A 19,288-nucleotide genomic window follows, 5' to 3' on the forward strand; every position below is an offset into this window, starting at 1 on the left:
AGAAAGCCCATTTTTATGGAATTTATATCCAGTCAGGGTGTCCACAGAGTATGGGAAACAAAGTCAAGGTGGTGGCTGCAACAGTATGATCAAAGCTGTGCCTGTGCAATGGACATAAAAATCCCTCCAAAAGGTCTTCACATAATTCAAGGGGAGTTAGTTAACTGTTTAGACCTAAACACACCAGATTGGCAATTTAGAATGAAATTTACCGACTCTGGATTAACTGGAGCATGCCTTCTATGACTCAGTCAAAGTGAGCAATGTTGACAGGATGATGATACTTGTCCATTGGTTTCCTTTTGTATGGATTTCCTGCCATTTGGGAATAAACATCAGAGGTTCCAGTTCATTTAATCCTTTGTTCACTCCTTATTTATCAGAGATTTCCAGCACTTGACAAACTTTTGGCATCTGAGATAGATTCCTCCTGATTGAATCATCAATTGTCTTTTCTTCTGCAGATATATCAGGCAGCTCACTCCATACCTGAGAGTAGCAGACTAAGCGATAGAATATGGTGACACATTTCATGAGCCCTGTTCCTTTACAGGGAGAGAAGGGGAGCTGATATTGCTCTACAGCAGTATGTATATTCCCTTGAAACAACTGCTTTGTTCTGTTTAATGGTAGGAGTAGCCCTATATTTTACTTCAAGGCCTCTTATAACTTCCATATGCCTTAAATAATAGCATTACCAGTGCCTTGGTATCAGTCTACATAGCAAGTATATTGATGAGGAGCATGTCAAGGCCTCTGATTACTCAAACAATATTTCACAATAGTTCAGAGGCACTCCTGTTCTTCTATAAAGTTATACAAAATTATGGCAATGTATTAAGCAAATGTTGACTGAGTAACTGGTACTCAGGGTCGGTGATTTATTTTCATGGGTCTCTCTTCACAGTAATGCTATTTCACGTATCCATTTCTGTGATCAGTATCTGTCAGAAAAGTATTCCATAATGACCTCTCTCACTTTATTTATTTGATGTCACTGCACACAGAACAGTTGAGGATTTCCTCCGCTTCACTGAAAGGAAAATGGATTGCAGCTTCAAGGGAATTCAGACCAGGAATATCAAAATGTAACTAATGAAAAATTAAGCAGAGAAACTAGAATTAAGGATAGTTTGTATTCATGGCTTTGGGGAGACTGGATTAATTTATTTTTTTTCCAAATGCTTTGAAATGGAAATGTTTTGGTTAGAAAAATGTATTATCCAAATGCTAATGTGTAAATATATTTCTTAAAATTCTGTCTCCTACAGGTGCATATATTTAGTTAGATTTATTTAACTTAACCCCTCTTCAGGATGACAAGCCTCAGTTTATTGGACAAAAAACATTCAACAAAGCCTTCTGGCCGTGCGGTTGTTTGAAGTTGCAATCCAGTAGTGCGTGTTTGACATAGGTCTCCAGGTAGAGCAGGGTGAATTGCTTCATCAAGATTGGCAGTGTAGAAATAGGAAACCACACCAGCCAACTACCAATTTAATATCACCTGCCCAACACATTGCAGAGCCTTTTCTTTAGCTTGTTTTAACATCTTACCCTCTGCAATTTTGGAGGGAAGATATAATGGTGCTCCCTTTGCAGAGTGAACCTGCCCTTTTGACCTGGAGGAACCTGAAACTCTAGCCCACGTATTCCGATGTTTTTTTCTGCAGCAATTCGTGCCTAATCTTCATAACTCCATGTGATAATAGATGTTTCACTTATTCTGAAAATGACTTCATTTACTTCCTACTGTTGAACGAGAGCTCCAAAATTTCTAGGAGAGTCACAAAATTTCTTTCAGCCAATTTTATCCTTTAATCCTTAGGATACTACCATATATAATTTAATTTATACCTTATCAGTGACTGACCCTCAAGAAGGAAGGAAGGAAGGAAGGAAGGAAGGAAGGAAGGAAGGAAGGAAGGAAGGAAGGAAGGAAGGAAGGAAGGAAGGAAGGAAGGAAGGAAGGAAGGAAGACACATATATATATACATATTTGGTTAGCAGCTTAATGTTTAGTAAGCAAGCCTTTTGGTGCCTATTAGTTTTTAATATTTGGCTTTTTTTGTAATAGTTTTTAAAATTAGTTTTCTGTTGCTTGCATTTATAGAGTTAAAATGAATTATTTCCTTTGCTTGTATTGCTTTTTAATTTGAACCTTGTAACTTTTTATAATTGTACAAAATACTGGTCAGTGACCATAACAATAAGGATTAAAGAAAATTCAACAAGTTCATAGGAATTTGACTTTGAAAATCAGCAGTTCATATCCTCTTATCAATATTTCCTTCTGTTGTCACTCAGTTTTGTTTCCAGAAAACAATCAGCTTTCCAAGTCTTTTGATAGCTCGTGGCTGTTCAGAAATTATTTCCTAAATTCTGTTAATAGTCCATCGTCTTCATCTAAAGGTCATTTCCCTTTAAGTGACTTATAGTCACTTCATAGCATCACCAAGCCATCCTGCTTACTGTTATTTTGGTACAATTATGGTTGGATGACTCTAGAACAGTGTTTTTCCAACTTGGCAACTAAGATGTGTGGATTTCACCTCCCAGAATTCCCCAGTCAGCCTGCTGGCTGGGGAATTCAGGGAGTTGAAGTCCACACATCTTAAAGTTCCCAAAGTTCAGAAACACTGCTCTAGAAGATAATATAACTCATTCTAGGGGGACCTCCATAAGCGAGGCATGGGGAACTTTTAGCTTGTGGACTTAATCTGTCTTGCAAGGCATTCCCATTCAGTCCACAATGACCTCATTTAAAGCCTCATTTTTTCTGAAAAGTCCAACATCTCCACTGTCACCTCTGACCTTTTACTAAGAGAATTTCCTCAAAGGTTGCCACTAAGCATTCCCCTAGGTTTAGTCCTCTCACTGCTACAATGTTGCACATCAATTTTACTTCAATTTTATTTCAAGGCTAACAATTCTAACAGCTTAGAATGAAGTCAGTAATGGAAACACTAAAAATAACTTAAACCCCCCCCCCTTTCATTTTGTAACACATACATAAGAGGTAAATTCTGTCCTACCAAAACAAATTACTTTTTTCAAAGGGAAGTTGGTTAAAACCATGAATTAAAATTATTGAATACCTCCTTAGAAAGGGTTTCCACCAGCTGCCAGATGATAAATGAGGTGGTGAGGTAAGGTTCCCATGAAATGAGTTTTAGAGCACAAGCAAAATCACCACCACAAAGGTCATGTCCATAACCAATTAAACATATCTTAGGGATTGGTGAGACATACAGAACTGCCTTCAAAGAAGATTTTGACTGATGAGACCATGTGTGTGAGAAGAAGAGCCTGTCAATTAATTTCAAGATGAAACAAACTTCCCTGTCTTGGATATCTTTGTGAACTGAAACTAAGAATCCCATTGGATCATAATAAGAACGTATGGTTAGCACTTCAGAACCGCATCTCCAATATCAGATCAGTTAAAAGAGAAACATTAATGAGGCACAAGAGGCTGTTTCTTTTCAATGTCAGCCACCTGCTGTAAGACATTCTGCTTTTCCAAGTTCTTTCCTTAACAATATCTTAATTTTGATAGCACTATGAATTTGGAATACTCTTCCAAAAGAAGTACATTATAATCTTTTCTAAGATTTTTTTTTTAATTAGCCAAGGCATTGCAAAAGGCAAGATAATCTCTGAGCTGTGTTTTTAAGTGTTTTATCTGCTTCCCCTTTTTTATAATTGTTGCAGTTGCACTCTATATATGTTGGCATCATTCTTTATATATCACCCTCAAATTCCCCTAAAGGAAAGATGGTTTCAAAGTTTTTAAAAATTGTAAGATTCAGCATTTACTTGCCCTTGCGGTTGATTAGTAAGTGATATGTGTAGGGGAAAGGATGTTCTGAATGCAGTGAGATTCCTTCTTTTTGGTAGAAACATCCAAGCAAATTATCTTGGTCGTGGAGAAGATGGAATTAAGACAATTGTAGCAAAGAAATTGAGCAAGGCAAAAGTACTTGCAACAAAAACATTAATTCATTCACTAAAAAATCTTCAAAAGAGAAGAATTGTAGCTCAGCAGAGTATACTCTGCAGAATTCTCATCTGGCTTGTTATTGTTAGGTAATATTATTATGCACAAAATTTCAATTTCTGCTATCCTTAACAGATAATTTCAGCAGTGGCTTATTGTTGAACAATGACACCCTAACCCTAACCTTTTAGTATTGTCTAGAAGTTCAGTGGAATGGTAACATTATCCAATATAAAGCTTCTGAGTATTATAGGATTAATTCTTTAGATTCTCTGCAAAGAACTGTGAAGATGAAGTTTTCTTCATAAGAACCGAATGTCATCCTACTTCACTCTTTTGTTTTATTGTCTGTGTTTCATTCCGAAGACTGAAAAACACAGTTGTCACAATTCATAGTTAATAAATTGGAAGCAATATTGAAACAGGTTGTGAAAAATCTCCAAGATCCATTTTGTTTTACTGTCAGTTTTAGCAGTGTAGTTTTCGACTTGGTACTTATATTTTTAATATAAAAGCCATTAGACTGAGTGTGGATTTCATATACTTTTTAAAAATGTATAATATGGTTGAGATATCAGTTTCAGCTTTTGTTAAGCTTTTTTTTTTTAAAAAAAAAAAACAGCAACAGTAACAGCACCACATTAATAACAGTATCAGGTTTATTGTAGACAGCCTCCTTGGTTTTTCTCCAGAACTTCCTGGAATGACCATATGACATGTAACATTATTTGTGCTTCCATTTGTAAAGCCAGGATAATAAATCATGTTTCTTGCCTTTTAAAGCTAGGTTTATTTGGAAACTAGACCTGATTGCACATTTGGATGATCTACTCAAGAAATTATTTTTAGTTTAGTTAGCCCCCTCGCCCAGTGGGAAGAGCCAGACAGGAGTGAATAGTTGTCTCTAATGCCAAGGATTAACAGCAAATAATGAACCCCTGTTCATAATTCTGTATGAAAATAATACGTCATAAGTGACTGAATAGATTTAATAATTTTACTGAAAAGGTACTTAAATGCTATAGACCGAAAGGCAAAGTAAGTTGGATTTTCAAACTTCTTTACATTCTTTCATGGTTTGCTTGAACATAATTTGATTCAGTTACTCATTTATTCCATTAGCAATGCTTTTAACTTTTCGAGCAACTTCTCTGATCTGTGATTTTGCCTGCAAATGTCTTTTCATTCTATTGTCAGTTTTGGAGCTTACGCACCAGAAATCTTTCTATGAAATATCTTGTTTAGACTTATTTTTGAAATACTGAATTTCAAAAAAGAGGTCCACATATATTACCAGTCTGCAAAAAAACCTGCTAGCCAAGAAACTAGGAGCCTGGCTATATTGAGGTTTATGGCTAGGTTAGCCTCCTCCTCTACAGACAAGTATTTAATTTTTATTTATTTATATTTCTAATTTGTCACTGCCCATCTCACTGCAGAGTGGCTCTGGGCGGTTGACAGCAAAAACAGAATAAACATTAATTAAAATAGATAATTATTAATTAATTAATTAATTGATTGATTAATTAATTAAAATATGTATGGGAACAAAGACTTAGATGCTAGGGGGGAAAAGGAACAAAAAGAACTACAAACATCCAAGTCCCACAATACTTTTTTAAAGAAGATCAGTTGGAATCCATACGTGACGTGAACTGTGGGATCACTAGGCAAGCTGAAGAAGATGTGCAGAGCAAAGAATCCTACCAACTCTTTCCAGGATGCCAAATTTTGAAAGTTATCAATGTTGCTGCAAAAATCCTAATGCTTCTCAAAATGTGAGAAGCCATCATTTCAGAATCTGCAGGTGGTCCTGCTGATGTGAGGCTGAGTGTCTTGATAAATTGTGAACCTCACACTGTTCTCTTTAAAAGACCCAGACAAAGGTTTCTGAAAACTCAGATTTACCCTGTTCTATTTTTGACATTTCAAAAGTCTAAGGGAGTTTTGCCCTTAACAGGGAAGAAGGTAAGAATTGCCTGGCTGGATTAGACTAAACATCTATCAAGTGCAGAATTTTATGGCCAACCAGCTTAATCCTGAAATTTCATTGGAAGGGCAAGATGGTTATATCTCACTTCCATTGCTGCTCCTTAGTAACTGGTATTTAAAGTCTGTGGCCTCAAATTTAGACAGTCAAATACAGTCCTTACAAGTAGCCATTGATGGCAGGAGAGAAAAATGTCTCGCCGCTAACCATATGTTCACAATATTCCTTGAAAATCCCCCCTTTCATAACAAGGAAATGTTCAAATAGTCTCCACTGATATAAATTGCAAGGTAATTTTTCACTGGGGGTAGGATGTCATAGCAAATCTCACCTGCGTGTATTCCTTATGAGGGTAGAAGTTGAGGGTAGGACTTGGGGGTGGGAATCAAATTTGAAAATCTGAGAGGAGCCCATTTTTCTCAAAATCAATGTTTATCCATTGCAGATTGAAAATTTTTTGGGGGGGTGAAGATTTGGAGTTCTGTTTTAGGCAAGCAACACAATAATTTAAAGAGAAAGCAGAAGAATTTCAGTGAAAGTGAAATCTTCTGGTTCACGCTCTGATGAAAACAAACCCTAGTTAGGATTCAAGTCCTCATAAAATTCAAATCAGATGAATTAATTTAAAAGAAGACATGTCTTGCAAAGGGTAGCACAGAGTGGATAGGTCATTTCTTATGTCATAAGCCAGATTTCAAAGAAACCTCAACACTTTGCTTAAGAACTGGCACATTAAAAAATACAATTAGCAAATGTAACTTTTCAGCGCTTGAGACAATCATGACAATTAAATCCTTAATTGCATCTTAAAAATATATCAACAGACACAAAAGTGAACATGATTTACACACTGTCAGCCATGATAAGAAACAGCCATTTGAATGTTCCTCAGTGAGTCGGGAATATTGTGTTTTTTCTGCAGTAAGAATGGATTTCGCATATTAAACAAATCTACAGCAGCAGATCATCTGAGGATTAGGTGCTGCTTCTGAAGCCCCCCATTCACTAGGGTGCTGAATAGTACAATTATGGTCCAATATTGCCATTTTCAATTCCCTCCTCCATGTGTTTCAGTGTTTTTAAAACCTGTTTTTGTTTTTAAAGGGTACAATGCTTTTTTTTATTATTTATTTATTCATTTGGAAGGGTGGTGGTTGAGGATTAATGTTACTATTAATATACTTTAGCCCTGCTAAGAAAGTACAAATAAAATAAAGTCCAATTTTAAAATATAAAAAGGAGAGATGTGGGTCTTGGGTACTAGAATGTCACTGAGTTTGTTTATACTTATTGTGATGAAGATCAGAAGCCACTGCTTTAAATATTTCTCTTGGTTTTTTTCTTTCTTTCTTTTTCTTTCTTTTTCTTTCTTTTCCTTTCTTTGCACCTTTTATTCTTTTTTCTATTTCTCTTTTTCTCTCTGAGTTCAGTTTGCATTTGGTTTTACTATTGTAATTAAATTTTTCAATAAAAATATTTTAAAAAATAGAAGAAATGTCAATGACAAATGGTGAAGTGGGTAAAGCAAGGCTAGGCATTTATTTATCTATGTTACTGTTGGGCATTGTAGTCCCTGAGGGATACGCTGGTGATAGTAATCTACTGGCAAACATGATAATAAAGCATGAAGCCAAAATTCTTTCTCTCCCTCTCTTCCAACCCAAGGAGAGAAATATATGTATTGCTCTTGCTAGAAATCGGAATGGATCATGAACAGAATGCTTTGGAAATTAGGCCAAGGACTGAATTAAATATGGCCAAGGGCTAGTGGACTGTGGTGGTAAAAAGTTCGTAGTTAGAGGTGGGATTCATTTTTCTTGCTGGATGTCCCAGAAGGAAGGGAAATTGCCCTTAGTGCCACTGCTGGTGGAAGGTTTGATACCTGGGCTGAGAATAAATTCTATATGAGCTAAAAAAGACCCAGCTTGGGAGAGTCTTTGGGGGAATGTAAACTCTTGTTTATAGTTTAGAGCAATGTGTATCTATCTATTCTCTTCTCAGCATCAAGATATTTCTTCTTGATGTTTCTCTGGGCCTTTCTTTAGGAAAGAGTTACTTTCCCCAAAGGTAAAAGTACTTTTTCATCTATTTCTCATTCCATTTATGGTGTCCTTCATCTTTTCTCAGGACCCCTGTTATTCTGTGGTCTTCTAACATTCATTCTCAAAAGTAAAATTATCTCCGTCCCTGTGGTCCCTGTAAGGTATTAATGCTAGCCAAAGTAATGATTTATTCTTCCCTTATCTAAAGTGGATTGCAAGCATCCCAACAATCTTGCTCCCTCTCTGTGCTCAAATCATGAATATCTGCCATCCCATCACATTGGGTGTCCTCTGTTGGAAACAACTCTCTGAATTTAGTTGGAGCCAGAGGCTTCAGCCCCATAAGCACAGTATGGTACAAGAGTGATTTACTTGGCAAATAAAATAGAGACTGCCCTTCAGGATATGCGCACTCAATACTATTGATCTGATCTTCCGTCTTTCATCCTACATATCAAAAAGAAATGTTGAGAGGAGCCATCGAATTCCAATTTTGAGATACTTCAAGTTCTAAGAATTGGAAACTCTACAATGATTACAAATAACTCTGAAATGTAAAGGATTAGAATAAGAAAAGGAGCTTGCTACTCCTAGGATAATCAAAGAGGAAGAGAAAGGTCTTGAAAATATAAGTATGTTTTTCAGCTTCATTAATTAATGATTTTGAAATGATATAACAAGCCTAAAAGCCCAGTAACACTTTGAATGTTGAAACATTGAAGGACAATAATTGGAATACAGAACTGTGGACAGAAGTCCCCACATAAAAGGGCAGCTTTTGAAAGAATGAAATTGTCTTTGGATAGACAGATAAATAAGATGATGACAGATGATCTGAATCAGCCAGACCTTTTCAAATCAAAAGCAAGAAAGGACAATCAAAGGTGCTTCATGATTGTTTCTGTTGCGAGTTAACTAGTAAGAGTTGAAAAGATGTGAAAAGTTTATATCTTTGGAATTCCTTTATTAACCCGAATAGACCCTATTCCAAGGCATAATTAAACCATGGTTTATTGGGTTTTGTTGACCATGGTTTCCTGTGTCATCCATACAAAGAACTGAGGTTAATCCTGAGATTGTTTGTACATTGCCTGATTTGCATCAGGGATTAGATTGGTAATAGCTTACCCTACATTGGTTTGTGGGAATTGTTCTCCTCTTGGCCTTCTACAGCACGATTCATCCTACCCAAACACAATGGATGTAACTTCCAGTTCCTCATGCCTCACACTAGCCAAGCTACCCCCAGATTCTTTACATTCTGGGCCTTCTTCTCTCTACCTCTTGCTTATGAGGAGTTTTCCAGCAAAAGGGGGCTCTATCCATGCTGGATCTAAACACTCTTCCTTTCTTCTTTCCCTCTTACTCTTTGCTTCCTTGAAACATTTAAATCTGGAGTTAAATAATTTTAGAGCTTGTTCTCTACTATTCATAAAACTCCTTTACTGTCCATTGTGTCCCCCATCCCGCTATCTGATCTTTATTGGTTAGGAGTGGAGCCAGAGCCAACAGGTCTTCAAAGAAGGATAATCCAGCCAATTTCTGCATTCTGTAATTTAGCTATTCAGCTTAACAAGGGTAACTTTTCCTGGTCTTCATCAACAGGGTTATAGACAATTAGTCAAGATACAAAGTGGTTAAAAGGAATAGGATGCTATAGGCAATAGTGACCACTGTGGCTGAGAAAGAATGGCCTCAAGAAATATCATGGCTAAGCGAAGATGATGGAACTCATTGAGATGGCCAAACTGACTCCTTTGATTAGAGAAAAGACAATATTTTACTGCTGACTGGACACCCCTTAAGGACTTTTTGTGGAAAACAGAAAAAAATGAACTTATGATTTATGGTTTTGATGATTAGATAGGATAGATTATAGAAAGAAGAAAGTCATTTTGTAACTTTAGAGAAAGAGGTAAATTTATAATTGTACTTATAACTACTGTAAAGAAGATCAGAAACTACTTCTTTGTATCTTTTTTCTTTCTTTTCTATTTCTCTTTTACTTTTTTTCCTTTCTTGAACTTTTAGCTTTCTCTTTGATTTCTTCCTTTTTCTTTTTTCTTTCTTACTTTATATTAGTTTGTGTGTGTGTGTGTGTGTATGTGTGTAATGGCTAAGTAAGGATTTGAAACTTGGTCTCTTGGATCTAAGTACAACAAGATGCCCAAATTATTGCCATAGCTTCCAAAATCTGTAGGAATTCAGCTTTGCAAAGAAGCTGGGTTTCCTGTCAGAAAGGCAAGCAAGTGAATTGTTCTCATCATTCCTCATGTTGAGGAATTACTCAAGTTTTGGTTAGATGTCACCATGCATGTGCATTTCCCCATTCTCACAATCAGCAGCCAATGAATTTGAATGGAGGCAGGAATAGTTAAAGCATTATGACATAACATGTTACATAGATCACCTTAGATCAGTGTTTTTCAACCTCAGCAATTTTAAGTTGTGTGGATTTCAACTCCCAGAATTCCCCAGCCAGTTGTTTGGGGAATTCTGGGAGTTGAAGTCCACACGTCTCAAAGTTGCTGAAGTTAAGAAACACTGCCCTAGATGTTACAGGGGAAAGAACAGAGAAAGGATTTGGGACTACGTCTGCCAAAATGAGTAACTCAGAAACATTTTTGCATTCATCTATGTAAGAGAATAAGGGAACAATAGTCTGGATTTCAAGAAATGCTTTGTTGGAAGAATTGATCTATAGCTTAATGGTTAATTAAAAAGTCATTTGAATATTATCTGAATTAGAAGGTATAATTTCCTTCTTTTTACCCTTGCAAATCAGACTACTTATACAGGTACTGAAATTAAATCAATACCTTTATAATCAAATTAAATGTGTATAGCCTTTTTAAAAAATCTCTTTGTCCAAGTGTTGAATGCAATTTCTAAACGAATTGTATTTGTGAATAGTATCAAATGCTCAGGAGAAAGGGCTGAAAAGCTGGGAGGTTGTGACAGAATCTATGAAGGCTTAAATTTGTAATCCCTGAGGAGTTTTTTTATAATTAATTTTATTTTGCAAAAACTACAAATCAATGCAACCCACGTCTGTATTTGGTGCTGAGGCTTAGAACCAAAGCAAGATGGATCAAAATTGCAAATGTTCAAATGAACATTAGTGAAGCTAATGCAGGGATTACACGTTCAAGAACTTTCCATTCAAAGAGATCCAGTTGGTTGAGGTATTTCATTTATAGTTTGTTTTAATTATTGTTAAGCCAAGGGAGCATTTCATTAAGAGCCACCGATTAATACTTGCAATTGACTATGCCTTAATCTTCATAATATGAACTAATTGACTTCAGTAACATCTGTCAATTGGGTATTCTCATGGCATTTGCATCTGAAGGGGGCCTATTGGAGAGAAGTTGCCCAACTTGGTCTATACCATCATCTGCATTATTATAATATCCAATTCATTTTCTGTTTCCATCTGCTTTAGGGAGGGCGAGCTCCTGTTTCCTCCCCAGTTCCTGTCAACCCAACAGGTCGAAAACTCACGTGAGTAGATAAATGGGGACTCTCACTCTGGTGGAAGGAAAAATGCTGGTGGCGCCTTGGAAAGGAGTCGGGAGCAGTTGCCGGTAAAACATGAAAACCGCGCTCGCCCGAAAAGGGCGCGAAACAACGGAAACCCCGGCTCCTGCGCGCGCCAGCTGGGCTCTGCTCTAGGAAGGAGGCAAACCACTTCCGAAACACTTGCCTTGAAAACTGCAAGGACTCGTCCAAGCAGTCACTGCAGAGTCAGTAATGACTGAGCACAGATAAAAAGAAAAAGAAAAAAAGAAGCCATGAGCCATTGTCTGAAACAGCTACAAGCTTGATATGAGCTAACAGAATAATACCTAAGCAAACATATTTTCCTGATAGTAAAAACTGTCTGGGACTAAATAATGGATTGATACTTTGAGAATTACCCCAAATACTTCAGCCATTGTTAGCAATGTTTTTGAAAGATTCTGCTGGTGTGCCTTTGTATACTGGACAATTTGTAAGGTACAGTAAAGCTCTGGCAAAAAAAAGGGTTCACACATCATACTAAGCCATAACTTGTTGAACCATGATTTATTAGATCAGCATTTCTCACTCCTGGCCATTTTAAGATGTGTAGACTTCAACTCCCAGAATTCTGGGAATTGAAGTCCACACATCTTAAAATGGCTAAGGTTGAGAAACACTGTATTAAATAAATGACAACTATCTGGGTTTGTATCATGAATTAAGCCACAAAAAACATGAGAAGAGAGCATTCCTTAGCAACAAAAATGTGAACCAGGCCAAAACTATGGATGTCAGCTTTGGTTGGCAAAGTCCCCATGATCCCTTGCTGATAAAGCCTTTGTTAGCCATGGAAAACATCAAGGGACCATTTTGGCTGGATTCATGTATTTTAGTTATGTGTAAAATATTTAACACATTTTTCATACTGAAAAACCAATCCTAACCAGGGAACAATTAAAAATCATAAAACAGTTTAAAAATTCAATTAAAAAACCATCTAAATATAATGTATTTAGAAACATAAACACTTAAAAATTAACATAAGTCAACCTTCTGAACCAGGTAAGGCCCAGGACATCTGTTTAACTGAATAACTGAGTCTTACTGATGGCAAAATATTACAAGGCTTGGTACCTGCTGTATCCTCTGGATATGGGCATATGAGCAGTTTTAATCAAACTGTGAAAGGAATATTGTTGTTGTTGCTTAAAAAAAACAGCTCTTCTTTCAAACCAGATTTTATGAAACCTAGCAATTCTTTTCTAATCTTAGCTTGGGAGAACTTCTTTAGAACCTTTCACTTGAACTGTCATGTCTATTATTGACCTGTCATGTTCTCTATGTTGCAAGGTCAGGCCAATCTTTTTCCAAAGTGACATTGCATTGGAGGTAATCTTTTGGGAGCTACAGGTTAATGGGTCTGAAGAAAGCAATGGGTGGGTCTATCCATTCTTTCTCACTTTCTCTTTTCTTTCTTCCTGATACCCCTTTATTTTTCTTTCTCTTCTGCCCTATCTTTCTCCCAGTACAACACGTTGCCAGGAATGACATAGACTGCTTCTACCTTGGTTGCATGAATAATTCTTTTGAAACTAGATTGAGGGTTTCCCATTTCCCATAAAATATAGAATGTTCAGTTTTTCTTGTTCTTCTGCTTGAACATTTCATGCCATTTGGCACCTATTCAAGACACGAAGCCTCAGCCAGGGAGAAGGTTTTGGATTCTTCTCACAGCTCACTTGCTTTATACAATAATATATACCACCTATTGATTTTAAAGAATTCCAAATGTTATAAAAACAAATAGCACGGACCAGGAATCCCATATTTCTCTTCCAGAGTTTGGTTAGTGTGGTTTCAGCAGCTCTTCTACATGCTGTGCTAGTTTAGGGATCCTAATTATCTGCAACTGCTATTAAAGAATTCCATGAATGGTATTAAGAATTCAGTCTTCCATCGAGCTGTTCTTGCTGCACTGATAGCCCAGAAATTACTGCTGATAATTTATAGGCTTTTAATAAACAAACAATTGAAAATAAATTGAAAAAGAAAAGTCAATCTGGCTTAGAAATATGTTATAACTATGAAACAAACACACTTAAGAGTTTGCTGCATTGCTGATGAGAAACACGCACACACACACACACACACACACACACCCCTATTCCTTTTGCAATGAACAATAATATTCCAAGAAATTGGTGGTTACAGGAAGGAGAAGAAAGTGACTGAAATTATGACTAAATCACCTGGATTCAAAAAGTCTGTTTGTCACAATGTGCCTGGGATGGGTTGACATCTAACGTTTATATTCTATATTGTTCTAAACACTGGAGAAATATTGTTTAGCTCAAGATATTTTGGGAATGTTTTTGCTGAATTGTTTGTTTGTTTGTTTGATTGGTTACTCTAAGAGCATCTGCTGATGAATAACACTGAAAATAAGACCTGGCAGAATCTTGTCATCTCCCAAAAAACAAAGCTCACTTTATATATGAGAAATGCCAGAAGGCAGCATCCTTTAGTTTTCTTTCTTTCTTTCTTTAAAATGAAAGAAGACAGAAGTAATTTCACATGACTGTAAAATACCAATGATAGTACATGATGGGCATATAGGTTACTTCAAGATGCCCCCTCCAATCATCTTTTAAATAAAAAAGGGGAAGAATGAAATATGCCCAGAAAAGGAATTCTGAACCTTATTCATTCCAAAATATTACAAGAACTTTTATTGGTATTCATAATCTATCACTAGAAGGCACACTTCTCCATTTTATCCTTCTGCAACCTTCAACCAATGAACTCAGGAGCGGGGTACCTGCTGGCCCTCCAGATACTGCAGAACTACTGCTCCCAACATCCCTCACCATTCCCCAAGCTGTCTGACATTGCTGAAAGTTGTAGTTCAAAACAGCTGGAGGTCTAAATATTTCCCAGTCTGCATGTACTCACGGAATATGCAAGTATATAGTAGAAGAGGTTAAAGTTCACTTTAATAGTCTACATATCTTTGCTGATGCATGTTATAATTGCTAATAAACATTCATAACTTGTTTAGTAATCAGTATGACTCATCAAGATACCAAATCTAGTGTATGGTATAATACATTAGGAATCAAAATGTAGCTGTAAGTACAATGCATCAGGATTCAACATTTAACCATCAGTAAACAGCCACCTATTCTGCCCTGGAAACTAAATGGACATTGTCAACACGATACTGGAAGATGAGCTCTTCAGGTCAGAGCTACTGGGAAATAGCTTCTAGAAGGCAAATACTAGTCCAATGGTGCTTATGATGTGGCAAGGGACATCTGGTTGCTAATCTGCCCAGAGGTAAATGGTAGGTTGAAATCTTGACAGCTGAAGCAGCATATAAATTGGAATGATAGGTCAATAAATACCTATACATACTGATAAGGGAACCATCAAGTCATGAGTGTCATAAGCAAGTAAACAACAACAACAATGAACATTTTAGTCTTAGCTTACCATAGGTTAATTCTAATTCAAAACATAATTGTATTCTAGGACACACAAATGTGATGCAGCTATAAGTAATCCAGTAGCAACTATTCCATTCAGTCCTTTTCCTATAAAGTCTTTGGCTTAAGTCAATAACACTTTTTGGTCCTTCATAAGTCAGCCAAGGCAGTGGTAATTGTAAACATCTATCTGAATGCCAGTGATACTACTCCATGGTGCTTGAGACTGGGTGGGGAAATCATCTCAATTGACACATTTTAATGACCTCCCTGCTGCCTTTTCTTCAACATTTGCTGAATTACATGGGAATTTTTGCCATGAATCTGGAAGCATGGCTACCAGGTGCTTAGGAAAGATAGGATAAACTATCCCTGAAGTGTACAGTTCACAGTGTGGAGATGCTAGTAGATCTGGCTTTGCTGATAGATGTCTGTTAGTCAAGACATCTTGACAAATACCAAGAGTTTTCTGCCAGTTCAAACTTATGCACCTACTTCAATATCTGGCCAATGTTAACCATTTAACCTCTGCAGATCCTTTGACAAACAAAATAACCCTCTGCATCCACTCCTTGAAGCAATGAAACAGTTGCTGAAAGGCTGCAGCTGCTTTGGGGGCAGATCCAGAAGGATGTATCTCCCGCAAGTCCAATGCCTTATTGAATGATTGACATGGGCCTGTTATTCATGTTCTAGCAACATCTTGATTAGACAACAGCAAGGATGGAGACGCCATAATCCTTCCAATATAGCTTCAATGACAGCTCCCACAATTTTTATCAGCTGGCTATTCTAGTTGATTCTGTTAGGAAAAATAGTTTAACAATGTCAGGAGAGTCTCAGATCCCCCAGCCCTTGAACTACATCAATGAATTGTAGATAGGGGTATTCCGAAAGATTACATTGAAGACAATTGATCTTACCACTTTGGTTTTACCTATGAAATTTTATGAAGTGATGCTCTGGTGATATTACAATCTCAGCAATAGATGTGATTGTCAGTATCAAAGGTTTGGTCTCTGGATTAACTTTAGTGCATGGACAACATGAAATATTGTATGTATATGTGTATAGACAACATGAAATATTATATGGAATCATAAACATGTAATGTACTGCTGCAGCTTTCCAACAGCAGCCTCATTGAGAAGAAGAGATCATGCTATTCATGTGGCTCTATCACGTATTCACTTGAACTGCTGCTCTCGATCCCTCCGTTTGGCTCCTATATTGGCCAAGGATTGTCTTCAAAACTATCCTTTCACAAAGCTTGCATTTATGCCCATCTCTGCACTTCAGTGCCTGCCATATCATCACCTGAGATGAAAATTGTCACCTCTTTAATATCTGAGAGATTTTTATGCACATTTAATAATTGATTTGTTTTAATATTTGCCTCCCTTTGAGGTCTGTGCAGTAGGGACTTACATTAATGAAATAATCTGTCTTCAAGGATGCAGAAAGAGAGAACTGGAAAATTGTACAAATGAAAGCTATAAATACTTCCTAAGCTTCTGGTAAAGTAATTCTTCCTTTCTTTCCCCCCACTCCCACACCCCACCAGCTGTGGAAGGCCCATCATTGGTTTTGATTGAAGTTGTGGAAAATATTTTTGTGTTGGTGGCTTTTCTGGGAAAACAGGAATGTGTGAAAAAAAGGCATGTTCAACAGTGATTTTATTTTGTTAGCCCAATGTAGAGTGTGAGTGGAATGTAGTCACAGGATCAGGTTCTTCACTATTGTATCTAAGTGGATCTCTCTCTCTCTCTCCCTCTCTCTCTCTCCAGCTTTTTAGATGAGAGACTCAAGTCATGCTCAGGATCTGAAGCACAAATAAAAGAACAGGCAGCCGTTATCACATCATCTCCATCCCAACATATTGGTGAGAAGAGACAGAAATTGAAAGCTGCAGGGTGAGGAAGGAAGGAAGGAAGGAAGGAAGGAAGGAAGGAAGGAAGGAAGGAAGGAAGGAAGGAAGGAAGGCAGGCAGGCAGGCAGGCAGGCAGGCAGGCCAGCCGGCCTCATCTTTTGCAAAGGGAAAGCATTTGTACTGATCATGAAGGGAAAACATATAATGAAAGCCCAGTGAAGGTCAACTGAATGTCAACAGAAGCTTTGCAAACTGTATGAAATCCTTGGCTTTTGGGCCACATGCAGCCTCCAAAACAGTTCCATGGCTCCTGGAATCTCTTTAGATTAAGCTCAAAAGTGGTTTTGGGGCTGTGGCCTCAAGCAGTGTCCCGGTGTATTTGTTGATAGCCCAACTTTTTTACTGTAATCCATTCACTTACTATCACATTTGTAGCTCATCTTCTGTTCAAGACATTTAAGGCAGCATACAGAATTCTTCCTTTCCCCCCATTTTGTACTGAAGCAATCCAGCGGGACAGCTTAATCCAAAAGCACATCAGAGACCATTATATGAGTTTCATGCCCAAGTGAGGATTTGAACGGAGCCTCCTTCTTCCTGATTGTAATTACCGGGGATGGCCCAGGATGTTATGTCTGGTCCTTGGTTTACCCTGGCATTTTGCAGATAAAATCTTCCCAGAGTTCCTGCCCCCAAATGCTTTGACATTCCCCATTCCCAGTTCCAAATGGGCTGCCTTTAAGCTTTGAAAGTGTAGCTGATTTCATGCAAGGCATCCTTCATTACCCATGCAGAAAGAACAAGGACTATCACTTTCAGTCAAGCAAATCTACTGATCTGTAATTAGACCTGTAATTTTTCAAAAACAGTGAATGTATCAGCTGGAAGTTCCAGTTTGGCTAGCAGCCAAATCTGGTGTTTTCAGTTTGGATCAGAGTCTCGGCACTGCAGGAAGGTTTTTAAAAACCTTTTCTCAAGTCTTGGTTCCCAAATCAAATTGCCCCTAGATCTGCTAAAATTTTCATAGAGAGAAAAAAAATGTTTCTTAATTTTTCCTACCTGGCAGACAGTGGCCCTTGGAGCTAGAGAACAGTTTACATGTTTGCTAACCTTAAAAAGTAACATCACATGAGGCTTAACCTTAAATACATACTCCATTTCTCAATCTTACAAAGTTTTGAGTTAGCTGAACTAAAGAACTTTCTCCTTATGTATCCAGTGCAAAATTATATATTTATTGTTATACATGTTGGTGTATAGGATGGATGAATGAGGAATGCTTCTTTTCATACCTAAGATTATCATAGAAACTATAATCCTTTAGGAAAAGCAGATTACACTTTACAGACAATAACAGAATTTATTTTGCATCACAAGACCTTGTAAATACTCTATTTAAATGCAGACCTTTCCCCCATATATTTTCCAGCCACTAACAGAAAATATCATATATATTTTTTCCCTTGCCACCTTGGTAGAAATCTTGTTAATGAAGAACTCTCTGGTCAATCTATCTCACAGATTGCCAACTCATAATGCACAAAATAATACACATGTGAAATCTTTTTCAGGGTAACTATGGCTCTGTTCAGACTTTGATTTGTATATTTCAAAAATTGCATATCAACATAGCTGCTTCAGTGGTTCCATCAGAAGGCACCAGAAATGAGAGTCAACTAAAATAGGGATCTTTGGGCTTTGATACTTCTTTAAATCAAATTCAGAGATGGCTTCCCACCACCCATTCCCCATGCTCCATCTAATGGGTTCCAGTTCTGGGAACTTCAGTTCCAGGTTTTGGATGTTAGAACCACATCCAAGTGTCCATTGTTATCTGCAGAACCTTAGGATTTGTGACTATATTGGAGCTGTACTGACATTTAAAAAGAGTGTCCACATGTTCCACTTTACAGGTGATGGTCTTCTCTTTGAAGAACTGTCAAAGGATGGAATCCTCTTTTTGAAAGCATTCTTTAACTAAAGGACAGGCTCATTCAACCACATTTTAAAGGCAAAGCATACAAGGAGGGAGAACAAGGTCCTGAAAGCTGCCCTGTGTTGGTACATGGACAGCTAATTCCTAACTGCTCTCTCTATCTGCATAAAAATTAGCCTCAGACCAAATCAGTTATTCTGCCCTCTAGTTTACAACTGTGTGCTAGCACATTGAAGGCCATATATCGTATTGTCTTTCTGGTTCTGGTTAATGATTGAATACAAGAGAGAAATACATATTTATTGTTGCTGGCAATTGACTAAACCACAAGAACTGACAGAAATGAGTCTAGCCAGCCATATCACCAGAAAGTTAGTTAACTTTATCCGTGATCAAAATTATCGCAGGTTTTGTTCTCACTTCATTGACTTGTTGCTCCTCAAGCTACTGACAATTTGCAACTG

At 37.3% G+C, this 19,288-nt stretch overlaps 1 long non-coding RNA gene across 1 annotated transcript in view; it reads left to right on the forward strand.

Moving 5' to 3' along the window:
• LOC148216050 (uncharacterized) overlaps positions 1 to 19,288 on the forward strand; it is a 39,618-nt gene that overhangs the window by 17,062 nt on the left and 3,268 nt on the right. The window contains exon 2 of the long non-coding RNA XR_015796136.1: positions 11,475 to 11,533. This is a non-coding gene — a long non-coding RNA (uncharacterized LOC148216050). The remainder of the gene's footprint in view (positions 1 to 11,474; positions 11,534 to 19,288) is intronic.

Source organism: Python bivittatus, unplaced genomic scaffold, assembly GCF_059951505.1.
Source record: "Python bivittatus isolate LINGU-HERP-01145 unplaced genomic scaffold, Pbiv_v1 ctg000340_np1212, whole genome shotgun sequence".
Classification (NCBI taxonomy): domain Eukaryota; kingdom Metazoa; phylum Chordata; class Lepidosauria; order Squamata; family Pythonidae; genus Python; species Python bivittatus.